The sequence below is a fragment of the Hoplias malabaricus genome, chromosome 15 (genome assembly GCF_029633855.1).
Source record: "Hoplias malabaricus isolate fHopMal1 chromosome 15, fHopMal1.hap1, whole genome shotgun sequence".
Taxonomy (NCBI): domain Eukaryota; kingdom Metazoa; phylum Chordata; class Actinopteri; order Characiformes; family Erythrinidae; genus Hoplias; species Hoplias malabaricus.
In genome coordinates, this window is record NC_089814.1 from 24,854,118 (window position 1) to 24,870,930 (window position 16,813).

At 51.6% G+C, this 16,813-nt stretch overlaps 34 non-coding genes across 34 annotated transcripts; 15 read left to right on the forward strand and 19 right to left on the reverse strand.

Annotated features, from left to right (window-relative positions):
• Window positions 1-77: 77 nt before the first annotated feature.
• Window positions 78-149, reverse strand: trnad-guc (transfer RNA aspartic acid (anticodon GUC)). The gene has a single exon. It is a non-coding gene; the product is annotated as a tRNA-Asp (tRNA).
• Window positions 150-358: 209 nt separating this feature from the next.
• trnav-cac (transfer RNA valine (anticodon CAC)) lies at window positions 359-431 on the reverse strand. Its single transcript has one exon. It is a non-coding gene; the product is annotated as a tRNA-Val (tRNA).
• Window positions 432-884: 453 nt separating this feature from the next.
• Window positions 885-956, forward strand: trnag-ucc (transfer RNA glycine (anticodon UCC)). Its single transcript has one exon. It is a non-coding gene; the product is annotated as a tRNA-Gly (tRNA).
• Window positions 957-1,045: 89 nt separating this feature from the next.
• Window positions 1,046-1,117, reverse strand: trnad-guc (transfer RNA aspartic acid (anticodon GUC)). Its single transcript has one exon. It is a non-coding gene; the product is annotated as a tRNA-Asp (tRNA).
• Window positions 1,118-1,326: 209 nt separating this feature from the next.
• On the reverse strand, window positions 1,327-1,399 carry trnav-cac (transfer RNA valine (anticodon CAC)). The gene has a single exon. It is a non-coding gene; the product is annotated as a tRNA-Val (tRNA).
• Window positions 1,400-1,852: 453 nt separating this feature from the next.
• On the forward strand, window positions 1,853-1,924 carry trnag-ucc (transfer RNA glycine (anticodon UCC)). Its single transcript has one exon. It is a non-coding gene; the product is annotated as a tRNA-Gly (tRNA).
• Window positions 1,925-2,013: 89 nt separating this feature from the next.
• On the reverse strand, window positions 2,014-2,085 carry trnad-guc (transfer RNA aspartic acid (anticodon GUC)). The gene has a single exon. It is a non-coding gene; the product is annotated as a tRNA-Asp (tRNA).
• Window positions 2,086-2,294: 209 nt separating this feature from the next.
• Window positions 2,295-2,367, reverse strand: trnav-cac (transfer RNA valine (anticodon CAC)). Its single transcript has one exon. It is a non-coding gene; the product is annotated as a tRNA-Val (tRNA).
• A 453-nt stretch (window positions 2,368-2,820) lies between these two features.
• trnag-ucc (transfer RNA glycine (anticodon UCC)) lies at window positions 2,821-2,892 on the forward strand. The gene has a single exon. It is a non-coding gene; the product is annotated as a tRNA-Gly (tRNA).
• Window positions 2,893-3,262: 370 nt separating this feature from the next.
• On the reverse strand, window positions 3,263-3,335 carry trnav-cac (transfer RNA valine (anticodon CAC)). The gene has a single exon. It is a non-coding gene; the product is annotated as a tRNA-Val (tRNA).
• A 453-nt stretch (window positions 3,336-3,788) lies between these two features.
• Window positions 3,789-3,860, forward strand: trnag-ucc (transfer RNA glycine (anticodon UCC)). The gene has a single exon. It is a non-coding gene; the product is annotated as a tRNA-Gly (tRNA).
• A 370-nt stretch (window positions 3,861-4,230) lies between these two features.
• trnav-cac (transfer RNA valine (anticodon CAC)) lies at window positions 4,231-4,303 on the reverse strand. Its single transcript has one exon. It is a non-coding gene; the product is annotated as a tRNA-Val (tRNA).
• A 1,421-nt stretch (window positions 4,304-5,724) lies between these two features.
• trnag-ucc (transfer RNA glycine (anticodon UCC)) lies at window positions 5,725-5,796 on the forward strand. Its single transcript has one exon. It is a non-coding gene; the product is annotated as a tRNA-Gly (tRNA).
• An 89-nt stretch (window positions 5,797-5,885) lies between these two features.
• Window positions 5,886-5,957, reverse strand: trnad-guc (transfer RNA aspartic acid (anticodon GUC)). Its single transcript has one exon. It is a non-coding gene; the product is annotated as a tRNA-Asp (tRNA).
• A 209-nt stretch (window positions 5,958-6,166) lies between these two features.
• On the reverse strand, window positions 6,167-6,239 carry trnav-cac (transfer RNA valine (anticodon CAC)). The gene has a single exon. It is a non-coding gene; the product is annotated as a tRNA-Val (tRNA).
• Window positions 6,240-6,692: 453 nt separating this feature from the next.
• Window positions 6,693-6,764, forward strand: trnag-ucc (transfer RNA glycine (anticodon UCC)). Its single transcript has one exon. It is a non-coding gene; the product is annotated as a tRNA-Gly (tRNA).
• A 1,058-nt stretch (window positions 6,765-7,822) lies between these two features.
• On the reverse strand, window positions 7,823-7,894 carry trnad-guc (transfer RNA aspartic acid (anticodon GUC)). The gene has a single exon. It is a non-coding gene; the product is annotated as a tRNA-Asp (tRNA).
• A 209-nt stretch (window positions 7,895-8,103) lies between these two features.
• Window positions 8,104-8,176, reverse strand: trnav-cac (transfer RNA valine (anticodon CAC)). The gene has a single exon. It is a non-coding gene; the product is annotated as a tRNA-Val (tRNA).
• A 453-nt stretch (window positions 8,177-8,629) lies between these two features.
• Window positions 8,630-8,701, forward strand: trnag-ucc (transfer RNA glycine (anticodon UCC)). Its single transcript has one exon. It is a non-coding gene; the product is annotated as a tRNA-Gly (tRNA).
• An 897-nt stretch (window positions 8,702-9,598) lies between these two features.
• On the forward strand, window positions 9,599-9,670 carry trnag-ucc (transfer RNA glycine (anticodon UCC)). The gene has a single exon. It is a non-coding gene; the product is annotated as a tRNA-Gly (tRNA).
• Window positions 9,671-10,567: 897 nt separating this feature from the next.
• On the forward strand, window positions 10,568-10,639 carry trnag-ucc (transfer RNA glycine (anticodon UCC)). Its single transcript has one exon. It is a non-coding gene; the product is annotated as a tRNA-Gly (tRNA).
• A 370-nt stretch (window positions 10,640-11,009) lies between these two features.
• trnav-cac (transfer RNA valine (anticodon CAC)) lies at window positions 11,010-11,082 on the reverse strand. The gene has a single exon. It is a non-coding gene; the product is annotated as a tRNA-Val (tRNA).
• A 453-nt stretch (window positions 11,083-11,535) lies between these two features.
• Window positions 11,536-11,607, forward strand: trnag-ucc (transfer RNA glycine (anticodon UCC)). The gene has a single exon. It is a non-coding gene; the product is annotated as a tRNA-Gly (tRNA).
• Window positions 11,608-11,696: 89 nt separating this feature from the next.
• trnad-guc (transfer RNA aspartic acid (anticodon GUC)) lies at window positions 11,697-11,768 on the reverse strand. The gene has a single exon. It is a non-coding gene; the product is annotated as a tRNA-Asp (tRNA).
• A 212-nt stretch (window positions 11,769-11,980) lies between these two features.
• trnav-cac (transfer RNA valine (anticodon CAC)) lies at window positions 11,981-12,053 on the reverse strand. Its single transcript has one exon. It is a non-coding gene; the product is annotated as a tRNA-Val (tRNA).
• A 454-nt stretch (window positions 12,054-12,507) lies between these two features.
• trnag-ucc (transfer RNA glycine (anticodon UCC)) lies at window positions 12,508-12,579 on the forward strand. Its single transcript has one exon. It is a non-coding gene; the product is annotated as a tRNA-Gly (tRNA).
• A 905-nt stretch (window positions 12,580-13,484) lies between these two features.
• Window positions 13,485-13,558, forward strand: trnag-ucc (transfer RNA glycine (anticodon UCC)). The gene has a single exon. It is a non-coding gene; the product is annotated as a tRNA-Gly (tRNA).
• Window positions 13,559-14,458: 900 nt separating this feature from the next.
• trnag-ucc (transfer RNA glycine (anticodon UCC)) lies at window positions 14,459-14,530 on the forward strand. Its single transcript has one exon. It is a non-coding gene; the product is annotated as a tRNA-Gly (tRNA).
• A 371-nt stretch (window positions 14,531-14,901) lies between these two features.
• On the reverse strand, window positions 14,902-14,974 carry trnav-cac (transfer RNA valine (anticodon CAC)). The gene has a single exon. It is a non-coding gene; the product is annotated as a tRNA-Val (tRNA).
• Window positions 14,975-15,427: 453 nt separating this feature from the next.
• Window positions 15,428-15,499, forward strand: trnag-ucc (transfer RNA glycine (anticodon UCC)). Its single transcript has one exon. It is a non-coding gene; the product is annotated as a tRNA-Gly (tRNA).
• An 89-nt stretch (window positions 15,500-15,588) lies between these two features.
• trnad-guc (transfer RNA aspartic acid (anticodon GUC)) lies at window positions 15,589-15,660 on the reverse strand. The gene has a single exon. It is a non-coding gene; the product is annotated as a tRNA-Asp (tRNA).
• A 209-nt stretch (window positions 15,661-15,869) lies between these two features.
• trnav-cac (transfer RNA valine (anticodon CAC)) lies at window positions 15,870-15,942 on the reverse strand. Its single transcript has one exon. It is a non-coding gene; the product is annotated as a tRNA-Val (tRNA).
• Window positions 15,943-16,395: 453 nt separating this feature from the next.
• Window positions 16,396-16,467, forward strand: trnag-ucc (transfer RNA glycine (anticodon UCC)). Its single transcript has one exon. It is a non-coding gene; the product is annotated as a tRNA-Gly (tRNA).
• Window positions 16,468-16,556: 89 nt separating this feature from the next.
• trnad-guc (transfer RNA aspartic acid (anticodon GUC)) lies at window positions 16,557-16,628 on the reverse strand. The gene has a single exon. It is a non-coding gene; the product is annotated as a tRNA-Asp (tRNA).
• Window positions 16,629-16,813: the final 185 nt, after the last annotated feature.

Consider the following 16,813-nt stretch of genomic DNA (forward strand, 5'->3'; position numbering starts at 1 on the left):
CACGTTTCTCCAACAGCTGCCACGGTTTGCGAAGCGAATTGTTTTGCAAATCTACATAGCGCAAGAAAATCACCTTTCTCCCCGTCGGGGAATCGAACCCCGGTCTTCCGCGTGACAGGCGGAGATACTGTCCACTATACTAACGAGGACGACTGCGCAGGGCCAGTGGGGCTGTGGGAGAACCACCACTACGAAAGCATGGACGACACTTTGAACGAATTCCTTTAGGCTGCACTTAGTCCTGTTTTTTTTCTTTTGATATCAGCTAAAATTGGCCAAATCCTAAGACCTTGAAAATAAAAGCCACAGAGGTCAAGACGAGGATTAAACGGCTAGCAAAGAGAAGAGACGCGCCTTGTGTTTCTGCCCGGCATCGATCCGGGGACCTTTCGCGTGTGAGGCGAACGTGATAACCACTACACTACAGAAACCAGCCGCTGAGCAAACAGACAGTCTCCCGTTCGGCTCATGGTGGACAGTCACATGGCACTTCGACATTCCGGAGAACCCAAACAGACTGGAGGGGCAGCCGCATTGCTTTTATTTGGAAAATAAAAGCCACACAAGTCAAGACGAGGATTAAACAGGTAGCAAAGAGAAGAGACGCTAATCCTGGCTTTAGTAAGCCTTGCGTTTCCGCCCGGCATCGATCCGGGGACCTTTCGCGTGTTAGGCAAACGTGATAACCACTACACTACAGAAACCAGCCGCTGGCCAAACAGACAGTCTGCCGTTCGGGTCATGGTGGACAGTGACATGGCACTTCGACATTACGGAGAACCCAAACAGCCTGGAGGGGCAGCCACGGATTAACGCGGATCATAATAGGACTTCAAGCAATGACGTTCGTGCAAACGGCCTAGGTCCAGCTTCCGCCCGCTGTGGCGTTGGTGGTATAGTGGTGAGCATAGCTGCCTTCCAAGCAGTTGACCCGGGTTCGATTCCCGGCCAACGCATTCACTTTAAAACACGTTTCTCCAACAGCTGCCACGGTTTGCGAAGCGAATTGTTTTGCAAATCTACATAGCGCAAGAAAATCACCTTTCTCCCCGTCGGGGAATCGAACCCCGGTCTTCCGCGTGACAGGCGGAGATACTGTCCACTATACTAACGAGGACGACTGCGCAGGGCCAGTGGGGCTGTGGGAGAACCACCACTACGAAAGCATGGACGACACTTTGAACGAATTCCTTTAGGCTGCACTTAGTCCTGTTTTTTTTCTTTTGATATCAGCTAAAATTGGCCAAATCCTAAGACCTTGAAAATAAAAGCCACAGAGGTCAAGACGAGGATTAAACGGCTAGCAAAGAGAAGAGACGCGCCTTGTGTTTCTGCCCGGCATCGATCCGGGGACCTTTCGCGTGTGAGGCGAACGTGATAACCACTACACTACAGAAACCAGCCGCTGAGCAAACAGACAGTCTCCCGTTCGGCTCATGGTGGACAGTCACATGGCACTTCGACATTCCGGAGAACCCAAACAGACTGGAGGGGCAGCCGCATTGCTTTTATTTGGAAAATAAAAGCCACACAAGTCAAGACGAGGATTAAACAGGTAGCAAAGAAAAGAGACGCTAATCCTGGCTTTAGTAAGCCTTGCGTTTCCGCCCGGCATCGATCCGGGGACCTTTCGCGTGTTAGGCAAACGTGGTAACCACTACACTACAGAAACCAGCCGCTGGCCAAACAGACAGTCTGCCGTTCGGGTCATGGTGGACAGTGACATGGCACTTCGACATTACAGAGAACCCAAACAGCCTGGAGGGGCAGCCACGGATTAACGCGGATCATAATAGGACTTCAAGCAATGACGTTCGTGCAAACGGCCTAGGTCCAGCTTCCGCCCGCTGTGGCGTTGGTGGTATAGTGGTGAGCATAGCTGCCTTCCAAGCAGTTGACCCGGGTTCGATTCCCGGCCAACGCATTCACTTTAAAACACGTTTCTCCAACAGCTGCCACGGTTTGCGAAGCGAATTGTTTTGCAAATCTACATAGCGCAAGAAAATCACCTTTCTCCCCGTCGGGGAATCGAACCCCGGTCTTCCGCGTGACAGGCGGAGATACTGTCCACTATACTAACGAGGACGACTGCGCAGGGCCAGTGGGGCTGTGGGAGAACCACCACTACGAAAGCATGGACGACACTTTGAACGAATTCCTTTAGGCTGCACTTAGTCCTGTTTTTTTTCTTTTGATATCAGCTAAAATTGGCCAAATCCTAAGACCTTGAAAATAAAAGCCACAGAGGTCAAGACGAGGATTAAACGGCTAGCAAAGAGAAGAGACGCGCCTTGTGTTTCTGCCCGGCATCGATCCGGGGACCTTTCGCGTGTGAGGCGAACGTGATAACCACTACACTACAGAAACCAGCCGCTGAGCAAACAGACAGTCTCCCGTTCCGCTCATGGTGGACAGTCACATGGCACTTCGACATTCCGGAGAACTCAAACAGACTGGAGGGGCAGCCGCATTGCTTTTATTTGGAAAATAAAAGCCACACAAGTCAAGACGAGGATTAAACAGGTAGCAAAGAGAAGAGACGCTAATCCTGGCTTTAGTAAGCCTTGCGTTTCCGCCCGGCATCGATCCGGGGACCTTTCGCGTGTTAGGCAAACGTGATAACCACTACACTACAGAAACCAGCTGCTGGCCAAACAGACAGTCTGCCGTTCGGGTCATGGTGGACAGTGACATGGCACTTCGACATTACGGAGAACCCAAACAGCCTGGAGGGGCAGCCACGGCTTAACGCGGATCATAATAGGACTTCAAGCAATGACGTTCGTGCAAACGATCTAGGTCCAGCTTCCGCCTGCTGTGGCGTTGGTGGTATAGTGGTGAGCATAGCTGCCTTCCAAGCAGTTGACCCGGGTTCGATTCCCGGCCAACGCATTCACTTTAAAACACGTTTCTCCAACAGCTGCCACGGTTTGCGAAGAGAATTGTTTTGCAAATCTACATAGCGCAAGAAAATCACCTTTCTCCCCGTCGGGGAATCGAACCCCGGTCTTCCGCGTGACAGGGGGAGATACTGTCCACTATACTAACGAGGACGACTGTGCAGGGCCAGTGGGGCTGTGGGAGAACCACCACTACGAAAGCATGGACGACACTTTGAACGAATTCCTTTAGGCTGCACTTAGTCCTGTTTTTTTTCTTTTGATATCAGCTAAAATTGGCCAAATCCTAAGACCTTGAAAATAAAAGCCACAGAGGTCAAGACCAGGATTAAACGGCTAGCAAAGAGAAGAGACGCGCCTTGTGTTTCTGCCCGGCATCGATCCGGGGACCTTTCGCGTGTGAGGCGAACGTGATAACCACTACACTACAGAAACCAGCCGCTGAGCAAACAGACAGTCTCCCGTTCGGCTCATGGTGGACAGTCACATGGCACTTCGACATTCCGGAGAACCCAAACAGACTGGAGGGGCAGCCGCATTGCTTTTATTTGGAAAATAAAAGCCACACAAGTCAAGACGAGGATTAAACAGGTAGCAAAGAGAAGAGACGCTAATCCTGGCTTTAGTAAGCCTTGCGTTTCCGCCCGGCATCGATCCGGGGACCTTTCGCGTGTTAGGCAAACGTGATAACCACTACACTACAGAAACCAGCCGCTGGCCAAACAGACAGTCTGCCGTTCGGGTCATGGTGGACAGTGACATGGCACTTCGACATTACGGAGAACCCAAACAGCCTGGAGGGGCAGCCACGGCTTAACGCGGATCATAATAGGACTTCAAGCAATGACGTTCGTGCAAACGGCCTAGGTCCAGCTTCCGCCTGCTGTGGCGTTGGTGGTATAGTGGTGAGCATAGCTGCCTTCCAAGCAGTTGACCCGGGTTCGATTCCCGGCCAACGCATTCACTTTAAAACACGTTTCTCCAACAGCTGCCACGGTTTGCGAAGAGAATTGTTTTGCAAATCTACATAGCGCAAGAAAATCACCTTTCTCCCCGTCAGGGAATCGAACCCCGGTCTTCCGCATGACAGGGGGAGATACTGTCCACTATACTAACGAGGACGACTGTGCAGGGCCAGTGGGGCTGTGGGAGAACCACCACTACGAAAGCATGGACGACACTTTGAACGAATTCCTTTAGGCTGCACTTAGTCCTGTTTTTTTTCTTTTGATATCAGCTAAAATTGGCCAAATCCTAAGACCTTGAAAATAAAAGCCACAGAGGTCAAGACCAGGATTAAACGGCTAGCAAAGAGAAGAGACGCGCCTTGTGTTTCTGCCCGGCATCGATCCGGGGACCTTTCGCGTGTGAGGCGAACGTGATAACCACTACACTACAGAAACCAGCTGCTGAGCAAACAGACAGTCTCCCGTTCGGCTCATGGTGGACAGTCACATGGCACTTCGACATTCCGGAGAACCCAAACAGACTGGAGGGGCAGCCGCATTGCTTTTATTTGGAAAATAAAAGCCACACAAGTCAAGACGAGGATTAAACAGGTAGCAAAGAGAAGAGACGCTAATCCTGGCTTTAGTAAGCCTTGCGTTTCCGCCCGGCATCGATCCGGGGACCTTTCGCGTGTTAGGCAAACGTGATAACCACTACACTACAGAAACCAGCCGCTGGCCAAACAGACAGTCTGCCGTTCGGGTCATGGTGGACAGTGACATGGCACTTCGACATTACGGAGAACCCAAACAGCCTGGAGGGGCAGCCACGGCTTAACGCGGATCATAATAGGACTTCAAGCAATGACGTTCGTGCAAATGGCCTAGGTCCAGCTTCCTCCTGCTGTGGCGTTGGTGGTATAGTGGTGAGCATAGCTGCCTTCCAAGCAGTTGACCCAGGTTCGATTCCCGGCCAAAGCATTCACTTTAAAACACGTTTCTCCAACAGCTGCCACGGTTTGCGAAGCGAATTGTTTTGCAAATCTACATAGCGCAAGAAAATCACCTTTCTCCCCGTCGGGGAATCGAACCCCGGTCTTCCGCGTGACAGGCGGAGATACTGTCCACTACACTAACGAGGACGACTGCGCAGGGCCAGTGGGGCTGTGAGAGAACCACCATTACGAAAGCATGGACGACACTTTGAACGAATTCCTTTAGGCTGCACTTAGTCCTGTTTTTTTTCTTTTGATATCAGCTAAAATTGGCCAAATCCTAAGACCTTGAAAATAAAAGCCACAGAGGTCAAGACGAGGATTAAACGGCTAGCAAAGAGAAGAGACGCGCCTTGTGTTTCTGCCCGGCATCGATCCGGGGACCTTTCGCGTGTGAGGCGAGCGTGATAACCACTACACTACAGAAACCAGCCGCTGAGCAAACAGACAGTCTCCCGTTCGGCTCATGGTGGACAGTCACATGGCACTTCGACATTCCGGAGAACCCAAACAGACTGGAGGGGCAGCCGCATTGCTTTTATTTGGAAAATAAAAGCCACACAAGTCAAGACGAGGATTAAACAGGTAGCAAAGAGAAGAGACGCTAATCCTGGCTTTAGTAAGCCTTGCGTTTCCGCCCGGCATCGATCCGGGGACCTTTCGCGTGTTAGGCAAACGTGATAACCACTACACTACAGAAACCAGCCGCTGGCCAAACAGACAGTCTGCCGTTCGGGTCATGGTGGACAGTGACATGGCACTTCGACATTACGGAGAACCCAAACAGCCTGGAGGGGCAGCCACGGCTTAACGCGGATCATAATAGGACTTCAAGCAATGACGTTCGTGCAAACGGCCTAGGTCCAGCTTCCGCCCGCTGTGGCGTTGGTGGTATAGTGGTGAGCATAGCTGCCTTCCAAGCAGTTGACCCGGGTTCGATTCCCGGCCAACGCATTCACTTTAAAACACGTTTCTCCAACAGCTGCCACGGTTTGCGAAGCGAATTGTTTTGCAAATCTACATAGCGCAAGAAAATCACCTTCCTCCCCGTCGGGGAATCGAACCCCGGTCTTCCGCGTGACAGGCGGAGATACTGTCCACTATACTAACGAGGACGACTGCGCAGGGCCAGTGGGGCTGTGGGAGAACCACCACTACGAAAGCATGGACGACACTTTGAACGAATTCCTTTAGGCTGCACTTAGTCCTGTTTTTTTTCTTTTGATATCAGCTAAAATTGGCCAAATCCTAAGACCTTGAAAATAAAAGCCACAGAGGTCAAGACGAGGATTAAACGGCTAGCAAAGAGAAGAGACGCGCCTTGTGTTTCTGCCCGGCATCGATCCGGGGACCTTTCGCGTGTGAGGCGAACGTGATAACCACTACACTACAGAAACCAGCCGCTGAGCAAACAGACAGTCTCCCGTTCGGCTCATGGTGGACAGTCACATGGCACTTCGACATTCCGGAGAACCCAAACAGACTGGAGGGGCAGCCGCATTGCTTTTATTTGGAAAATAAAAGCCACACAAGTCAAGACGAGGATTAAACAGGTAGCAAAGAGAAGAGACGCTAATCCTGGCTTTAGTAAGCCTTGCATTTCCGCCCGGCATCGATCCGGGGACCTTTCGCGTGTTAGGCAAACGTGATAACCACTACACTACAGAAACCAGCCGCTGGCCAAACAGACAGTCTGCCGTTCGGGTCATGGTGGACAGTGACATGGCACTTCGACATTACGGAGAACTCAAACAGCCTGGAGGGGCAGCCACGGCTTAACGCGGATCATAATAGGACTTCAAGCAATGACGTTCGTGCAAACGGCCTAGGTCCAGCTTCCGCCCGCTGTGGCGTTGGTGGTATAGTGGTGAGCATAGCTGCCTTCCAAGCAGTTGACCCGGGTTCGATTCCCGGCCAACGCATTCACTTTAAAACACGTTTCTCCAACAGCTGCCACGGTTTGCGAAGCGAATTGTTTTGCAAATCTACATAGCGCAAGAAAATCACCTTTCTCCCCGTCGGGGAATCGAACGGCGAATCTTCCGCGTGACAGGCGGAGATACTGTCCACTATACTAACGAGGACGACTGCGCAGGGCCAGTGGGGCTGTGGGAGAACCACCACTACGAAAGCATGGACGACACTTTGAACGAATTCCTTTAGGCTGCACTTAGTCCTGTTTTTTTTCTTTTGATATCAGCTAAAATTGGCCAAATCCTAAGACCTTGAAAATAAAAGCCACAGAGGTCAAGACGAGGATTAAACGGCTAGCAAAGAGAAGAGACGCGCCTTGTGTTTCTGCCCGGCATCGATCCGGGGACCTTTCGCGTGTGAGGCGAGCGTGATAACCACTACACTACAGAAACCAGCCGCTGAGCAAACAGACAGTCTCCCGTTCGGCTCATGGTGGACAGTCACATGGCACTTCGACATTCCGGAGAACCCAAACAGACTGGAGGGGCAGCCGCATTGCTTTTATTTGGAAAATAAAAGCCACACAAGTCAAGACGAGGATTAAACAGGTAGCAAAGAGAAGAGACGCTAATCCTGGCTTTAGTAAGCCTTGCGTTTCCGCCCGGCATCGATCCGGGGACCTTTCGCGTGTTAGGCAAACGTGATAACCACTACACTACAGAAACCAGCCGCTGGCCAAACAGACAGTCTGCCGTTCGGGTCATGGTGGACAGTGACATGGCACTTCGACATTACGGAGAACCCAAACAGCCTGGAGGGGCAGCCACGGCTTAACGCGGATCATAATAGGACTTCAAGCAATGACGTTCGTGCAAACGGCCTAGGTCCAGCTTCCGCCCGCTGTGGCGTTGGTGGTATAGTGGTGAGCATAGCTGCCTTCCAAGCAGTTGACCGGGGTTCGATTCCCGGCCAACGCATTCACTTTAAAACACGTTTCTCCAACAGCTGCCACGGTTTGCGAAGCGAATTGTTTTGCAAATCTACATAGCGCAAGAAAATCACCTTTCTCCCCGTCGGGGAATCGAACCCCGGTCTTCCGCGTGACAGGCGGAGATACTGTCCACTATACTAACGAGGACGACTGCGCAGGGCCAGTGGGGCTGTGGGAGAACCACCACTACGAAAGCATGGACGACACTTTGAACGAATTCCTTTAGGCTGCACTTAGTCCTGTTTTTTTTCTTTTGATATCAGCTAAAATTGGCCAAATCCTAAGACCTTGAAAATAAAAGCCACAGAGGTCAAGACCAGGATTAAACGGCTAGCAAAGAGAAGAGACGCGCCTTGTGTTTCTGCCCGGCATCGATCCGGGGACCTTTCGCGTGTGAGGCGAACGTGATAACCACTACACTACAGAAACCAGCCGCTGAGCAAACAGACAGTCTCCCGTTCGGCTCATGGTGGACAGTCACATGGCACTTCGACATTCCGGAGAACCCAAACAGACTGGAGGGGCAGCCGCATTGCTTTTATTTGGAAAATAAAAGCCACACAAGTCAAGACGAGGATTAAACAGGTAGCAAAGAGAAGAGACGCTAATCCTGGCTTTAGTAAGCCTTGCGTTTCCGCCCGGCATCGATCCGGGGACCTTTCGCGTGTTAGGCAAACGTGATAACCACTACACTACAGAAACCAGCCGCTGGCCAAACAGACAGTCTGCCGTTCGGGTCATGGTGGACAGTGACATGGCACTTCGACATTACGGAGAACTCAAACAGCCTGGAGGGGCAGCCACGGCTTAACGCGGATCATAATAGGACTTCAAGCAATGACGTTCGTGCAAACGGCCTAGGTCCAGCTTCCGCCCGCTGTGGCGTTGGTGGTATAGTGGTGAGCATAGCTGCCTTCCAAGCAGTTGACCCGGGTTCGATTCCCGGCCAACGCATTCACTTTAAAACACGTTTCTCCAACAGCTGCCACGGTTTGCGAAGCGAATTGTTTTGCAAATCTACATAGCGCAAGAAAATCACCTTTCTCCCCGTCGGGGAATCGAACGGCGAATCTTCCGCGTGACAGGCGGAGATACTGTCCACTATACTAACGAGGACGACTGCGCAGGGCCAGTGGGGCTGTGGGAGAACCACCACTACGAAAGCATGGACGACACTTTGAACGAATTCCTTTAGGCTGCACTTAGTCCTGTTTTTTTTCTTTTGATATCAGCTAAAATTGGCCAAATCCTAAGACCTTGAAAATAAAAGCCACAGAGGTCAAGACGAGGATTAAACGGCTAGCAAAGAGAAGAGACGCGCCTTGTGTTTCTGCCCGGCATCGATCCGGGGACCTTTCGCGTGTGAGGCGAGCGTGATAACCACTACACTACAGAAACCAGCCGCTGAGCAAACAGACAGTCTCCCGTTCGGCTCATGGTGGACAGTCACATGGCACTTCGACATTCCGGAGAACCCAAACAGACTGGAGGGGCAGCCGCATTGCTTTTATTTGGAAAATAAAAGCCACACAAGTCAAGACGAGGATTAAACAGGTAGCAAAGAGAAGAGACGCTAATCCTGGCTTTAGTAAGCCTTGCGTTTCCGCCCGGCATCGATCCGGGGACCTTTCGCGTGTTAGGCAAACGTGATAACCACTACACTACAGAAACCAGCCGCTGGCCAAACAGACAGTCTGCCGTTCGGGTCATGGTGGACAGTGACATGGCACTTCGACATTACGGAGAACTCAAACAGCCTGGAGGGGCAGCCACGGCTTAACGCGGATCATAATAGGACTTCAAGCAATGACGTTCGTGCAAACGGCCTAGGTCCAGCTTCCGCCCGCTGTGGCGTTGGTGGTATAGTGGTGAGCATAGCTGCCTTCCAAGCAGTTGACCCGGGTTCGATTCCCGGCCAACGCATTCACTTTAAAACACGTTTCTCCAACAGCTGCCACGGTTTGCGAAGCGAATTGTTTTGCAAATCTACATAGCGCAAGAAAATCACCTTTCTCCCCGTCGGGGAATCGAACGGCGAATCTTCCGCGTGACAGGCGGAGATACTGTCCACTATACTAACGAGGACGACTGCGCAGGGCCAGTGGGGCTGTGGGAGAACCACCACTACGAAAGCATGGACGACACTTTGAACGAATTCCTTTAGGCTGCACTTAGTCCTGTTTTTTTTCTTTTGATATCAGCTAAAATTGGCCAAATCCTAAGACCTTGAAAATAAAAGCCACAGAGGTCAAGACGAGGATTAAACGGCTAGCAAAGAGAAGAGACGCGCCTTGTGTTTCTGCCCGGCATCGATCCGGGGACCTTTCGCGTGTGAGGCGAGCGTGATAACCACTACACTACAGAAACCAGCCGCTGAGCAAACAGACAGTCTCCCGTTCGGCTCATGGTGGACAGTCACATGGCACTTCGACATTCCGGAGAACCCAAACAGACTGGAGGGGCAGCCGCATTGCTTTTATTTGGAAAATAAAAGCCACACAAGTCAAGACGAGGATTAAACAGGTAGCAAAGAGAAGAGACGCTAATCCTGGCTTTAGTAAGCCTTGCGTTTCCGCCCGGCATCGATCCGGGGACCTTTCGCGTGTTAGGCAAACGTGATAACCACTACACTACAGAAACCAGCCGCTGGCCAAACAGACAGTCTGCCGTTCGGGTCATGGTGGACAGTGACATGGCACTTCGACATTACGGAGAACCCAAACAGCCTGGAGGGGCAGCCACGGCTTAACGCGGATCATAATAGGACTTCAAGCAATGACGTTCGTGCAAACGGCCTAGGTCCAGCTTCCGCCCGCTGTGGCGTTGGTGGTATAGTGGTGAGCATAGCTGCCTTCCAAGCAGTTGACCCGGGTTCGATTCCCGGCCAACGCATTCACTTTAAAACACGTTTCTCCAACAGCTGCCACGGTTTGCGAAGCGAATTGTTTTGCAAATCTACATAGCGCAAGAAAATCACCTTTCTCCCCATCGGGGAATCGAACCCCGGTCTTCCGCGTGACAGGCGGAGATACTGTCCACTATACTAACGAGGACGACTGCGCAGGGCCAGTGGGGCTGTGGGAGAACCACCACTACGAAAGCATGGACGACACTTTGAACGAATTCCTTTAGGCTGCACTTAGTCCTGTTTTTTTTCTTTTGATATCAGCTAAAATTGGCCAAATCCTAAGACCTTGAAAATAAAAGCCACAGAGGTCAAGACCAGGATTAAACGGCTAGCAAAGAGAAGAGACGCGCCTTGTGTTTCTGCCCGGCATCGATCCGGGGACCTTTCGCGTGTGAGGCGAACGTGATAACCACTACACTACAGAAACCAGCCGCTGAGCAAACAGACAGTCTCCCGTTCGGCTCATGGTGGACAGTCACATGGCACTTCGACATTCCGGAGAACCCAAACAGACTGGAGGGGCAGCCGCATTGCTTTTATTTGGAAAATAAAAGCCACACAAGTCAAGACGAGGATTAAACAGGTAGCAAAGAGAAGAGACGCTAATCCTGGCTTTAGTAAGCCTTGCGTTTCCGCCCGGCATCGATCCGGGGACCTTTCGCGTGTTAGGCAAACGTGATAACCACTACACTACAGAAACCAGCCGCTGGCCAAACAGACAGTCTGCCGTTCGGGTCATGGTGGACAGTGACAAGGCACTTCGACATTACGGAGAACCCAAACAGCCTGGAGGGGCAGCCACGGATTAACGCGGATCATAATAGGACTTCAAGCAATGACGTTCGTGCAAACGGCCTAGGTCCAGCTTCCGCCCACTGTGGCGTTGGTGGTATAGTGGTGAGCATAGCTGCCTTCCAAGCAGTTGACCCGGGTTCGATTCCCGGCCAACGCATTTACTTTAAAACACGTTTCTCCAACAGCTGCAACGGTTTGCGAAGCGAATTGTTTTGCAAATCTACATAGCGCAAGAAAATCACCCTTCTCCCCGTCGGGGAATCGAACCCCGGTCTTCCGCGTGACAGGCGGAGATACTGTCCACTATACTAACGAGGACGACTGCGCAGGGCCAGTGGGGCTGTGGGAGAACCACCACTACGAAAGCATGGACGACACTTTGAACGAATTCCTTTAGGCTGCACTTAGTCCTGTTTTTTTTCTTTTGATATCAGCTAAAAATGGGCCCAAATCCTAAGACCTTGAAAATAAAAGCCACAGAGGTCAAGACGAGGATTAGAACGGCTAGCAAAGAGAAGAGACGCGCCTTGTGTTTCTGCCCGGCATCGATCCGGGGACCTTTCGCGTGTGAGGCGAACGTGATAACCACTACACTACAGAAACCAGCCGCTGAGCAAACAGACAGTCTCCCGTTCGGCTCATGGTGGACAGTCACATGGCACTTCGACATTCCGGAGAACCCAAACAGACTGGAGGGGCAGCCGCATTGCTTTTATTTGGAAAATAAAAGCCACACAAGTCAAGACGAGGATTAAACAGGTAGCAAAGAGAAGAGACGCTAATCCTGGCTTTAGTAAGCCTTGCGTTTCCGCCCGGCATCGATCCGGGGACCTTTCGTGTGTTAGGCAAACGTGATAACCACTACACTACAGAAACCAGCCGCTGGCCAAACAGACAGTCTGCCGTTCGGGTCATGGTGGACAGTGACAAGGCACTTCGACATTACGGAGAACCCAAACAGCCTGGAGGGGCAGCCACGGCTTAACGCGGATCATAATAGGACTTCAAGCAATGACGTTCGTGCAAACGGCCTAGGGTCCAGCTTCCGCCCACTGTGGCGTTGGTGGTATAGTGGTGAGCATAGCTGCCTTCCAAGCAGTTGACCCGGGTTCGATTCCCGGCCAACGCATTCACTTTAAAACACGTTTCTCCAACAGCTGCAACGGTTTGCGAAGCGAATTGTTTTGCAAATCTACATAGCGCAAGAAAATCACCTTTCTCCCCGTCGGGGAATCGAACCCCGGTCTTCCGCGTGACAGGCGGAGATACTGTCCACTATACTAACCGAGGATGACTGCGCAAGGGCCAGTGGGGCTGTGGGGACCCACCACTACGAAAGCATGGACGACACTTTGAACGAATTCCTTTAGGCTGCACTTAGTCCTGTTTTTTTTCTTTTGATATCAGCTAAAATTGGCCAAATCCTAAGACCTTGAAATAAAAGCCACAGAGGTCAAGACGAGGATTAAACGGCCCTAGCAAAGAGAAGAGACGCGCCTTGTGTTTCTGCCCGGCATCGATCCGGGACCTTTCGCGTGTGAGGCGAACGTGATAACCACTACACTACAGAAACCAGCCGCTGAGCAAACAGACAGTCTCCCGTTCGGCTCATGGTGGACAGTCACATGGCACTTCGACATTCCGGAGAACCCAAACAGACTGGGAGGGGCAGCCGCATTGCTTTTATTTGGAAAATAAAAGCCACACAAGTCAAGACCGAGGATTAAACAGGTAGCAAAGAGAAGAGACGCTAATCCTGGCTTTAGTAAGCCTTGCGTTTCCGCCCGGCATCGATCCGGGGACCCTTTCGCGTGTTAGGCAAACGTAGATAACCACTACACTACAGAAACCAGCCGCTGGCCAAACCAGACAGTCTGCCGTTCGGGTCATGGTGGACCAGTGACATGGCACTTCGACATTACGGAGAACCCAAACAGCCTGGAGGGGCCAGCCACGGATTAACGCGGATCATAATAGGACTTCAAGCAATGACTTTCGTGCAAACGGCCTAGGTCCAGCTTCCGCCCACTGGTGGCGTTGGTGGTGTATAGTGGTGAGCATAGCTGCCTTCCAAGCAGTTGACCCGGGTTCGATTCCCGGCCAACGCATTCACTTTAAAACACGTTTCTCCAACAGCTGCCACGGTTTGCGAAGCGAATTGTTTTGCAAATCTACATAGCGCAAGAAAATCACCTTTCTCCCCGTCGGGGAATCGAACCCCCGGTCTTCCGCGTGACAGGCGGAGATACTGTCCACTATACTAACGAGGACGACTGCGCAGGGCCAGTGGGGCTGTGGTGAGAACCACCACCTACGAAAGCATGGACGACACTTTGAACGAATTCCTTTAGGCTGCACTTAGTCCTGTTTTTTTTCTTTTGATATCAGCTAAAATTGGCCAAATCCTAAGACCTTGAAAATAAAAGCCACAGAGGTCAAGACGAGGATTAAACGGCTAGCAAAGAGAAGAGACGCGCCTTGTGTTTCTGCCCGGCATCGATCCGGGGACCTTTCGCGTGTGAGGCGAACGTGATAACCACCTACACTACAGAAACCAGCCGCTGAGCAAACAGACAGTCTCCCGTTCGGCTCATGGTGGACAGTCACATGGCACTTCGACATTCCGGAGAACCCAAACAGACTGGAGGGGGCAGCCGCATTGCTTTATTTGGAAACTAAAAGAGCCACACAAGTCAAGACGAGGATTAAACAGGTAGCAAAGAGAAGAGACGCTAATCCTGGCTTTAGTAAGCCTTGCGTTTCCGCCCGGTCGATCCGGGGACCTTTCGCGTGTTAGGCAAACGTGATAACCACTACACTACAGAAACCAGCCGCTGGCCAAACAGACAGTCTGCCGTTCGGGTCATGGTGGACAGTGACATGGCACTTCGACATTACGGAGAACCCAAACAGCCTGGAGGGGCAGCCACGGATTAACGCGGATCATAATAGGACTTCAAGCAATGACTTTCGTGCAAACGGCCTAGGTCCAGCTTCCGCCCGCTGTGGCGTTGGTGGTATAGTGGTGAGCATAGCTGCCTTCCAAGCAGTTGACCCGGGTTCGATTCCCGGCCAACGCATTCACTTTAAAACACGTTTCTCCAACAGCTGCCACGGTTTGCGAAGCGAATTGTTTTGCAAATCTACATAGCGCAAGAAAATCACCTTTCTCCCCCGTCGGGGAATCGAACCCCGGTCTTCCGCGTGACAGGCGGAGATACTGTCCACTATACTAACGAGGACGACTGCGCAGGGCCAGTGGGGCTTTGGGAGAACCACCACTACGAAAGCATGGACGACACTTTGAACGAATTCCTTTAGGCTGCACTTAGTCCTGTTTTTTTTCTTTTGATATCAGCTAAAATTGGCCAAATCCTAAAACCTTGAAAATAAAAGCCACAGAGGTCAAGACGAGGATTAAACGGCTAGCAAAGAGAAGAGACGCGCCTTGTGTTTCTGCCCGGCATCGATCCGGGGACCTTTCGCGTGTGAGGCGAACGTGATAACCACTACACTACAGAAACCAGCCGCTGAGCAAACAGACAGTCTCCCGTTCGGCTCATGGTGGACAGTCACATGGCACTTCGACATTCCGGAGAACCCAAACAGACTGGAGGGGCAGCCGCATTGCTTTTATTTGGAAAATAAAAGCCACACAAGTCAAGACGAGGATTAAACAGGTAGCAAAGAGAAGAGACGCTAATCCTGGCTTTAGTAAGCCTTGCGTTTCCGCCCGGCATCGATCCGGGGACCTTTCGCGTGTTAGGCAAACGTGATAACCACTACACTACAGAAACCAGCCGCTGGCCAAACAGACAGTCTGCCGTTCGGGTCATGGTGGACAGTGACATGGCACTTCGACATTACGGAGAACCCAAACAGCCTGGAGGGGCAGCCACGGATTAACGCGGATCATAATAGGACTTCAAGCAATGACTTTCGTGCAAACGGCCTAGGTCCAGCTTCCGCCCACTGTGGCGTTGGTGGTATAGTGGTGAGCATAGCTGCCTTCCAAGCAGTTGACCCGGGTTCGATTCCCGGCCAACGCATTCACTTTAAAACACGTTTCTCCAACAGCTGCAACGGTTTGCGAAGCGAATTGTTTTGCAAATCTACATAGCGCAAGAAAATCACCTTTCTCCCCGTCGGGGAATCGAACCCCGGTCTTCCGCGTGACAGGCGGAGATACTGTCCACTATACTAACGAGGACGACTGCGCAGGGCCAGTGGGGCTGTGGGAGAACCACCACTACGAAAGCATGGACGACACTTTGAACGAATTCCTTTAGGCTGCACTTAGTCCTGTTTTTTTTCTTTTGATATCAGCTAAAATTGGCCAAATCCTAAGACCTTGAAAATAAAAGCCACAGAGGTCAAGACGAGGATTAAACGGCTAGCAAAGAGAAGAGACGCGCCTTGTGTTTCTGCCCGGCATCGATCCGGGGACCTTTCGCGTGTGAGGCGAACGTGATAACCACTACACTACAGAAACCAGCCGCTGAGCAAACAGACAGTCTCCCGTTCGGCTCATGGTGGACAGTCACATGGCACTTCGACATTCCGGAGAACCCAAACAGACTGGAGGGGCAGCCGCATTGCTTTTATTTGGAAAATAAAAGCCACACAAGTCAAGACGAGGATTAAACAGGTAGCAAAGAGAAGAGACGCTAATCCTGGCTTTAGTAAGCCTTGCGTTTCCGCCCGGCATCGATCCGGGGACCTTTCGCGTGTTAGGCAAACGTGATAACCACTACACTACAGAAACCAGCCGCTGGCCAAACAGACAGTCTGCCGTTCGGGTCATGGTGGACAGTGACATGGCACTTCGACATTACGGAGAACCCAAACAGCCTGGAGGGGCAGCCACGGATTAACGCGGATCATAATAGGACTTCAAGCAATGACTTTCGTGCAAACGGCCTAGGTCCAGCTTCCGCCCGCTGTGGCGTTGGTGGTATAGTGGTGAGCATAGCTGCCTTCCAAGCAGTTGACCCGGGTTCGATTCCCGGCCAACGCATTCACTTTAAAACACGTTTCTCCAACAGCTGCCACGGTTTGCGAAGCGAATTGTTTTGCAAATCTACATAGCGCAAGAAAATCACCTTTCTCCCCGTCGGGGAATCGAACCCCGGTCTTCCGCGTGACAGGCGGAGATACTGTCCACTATACTAACGAGGACGACTGCGCAGGGCCAGTGGGGCTTTGGGAGAACCACCACTACGAAAGCATGGACGACACTTTGAACGAATTCCTTTAGGCTGCACTTAGTCCTGTTTTTTTTCTTTTGATATCAGCTAAAATTGGCCAAATCCTAAAACCTTGAAAATAAAAGCCACAGAGGTCAAGACGAGGATTAAACGGCT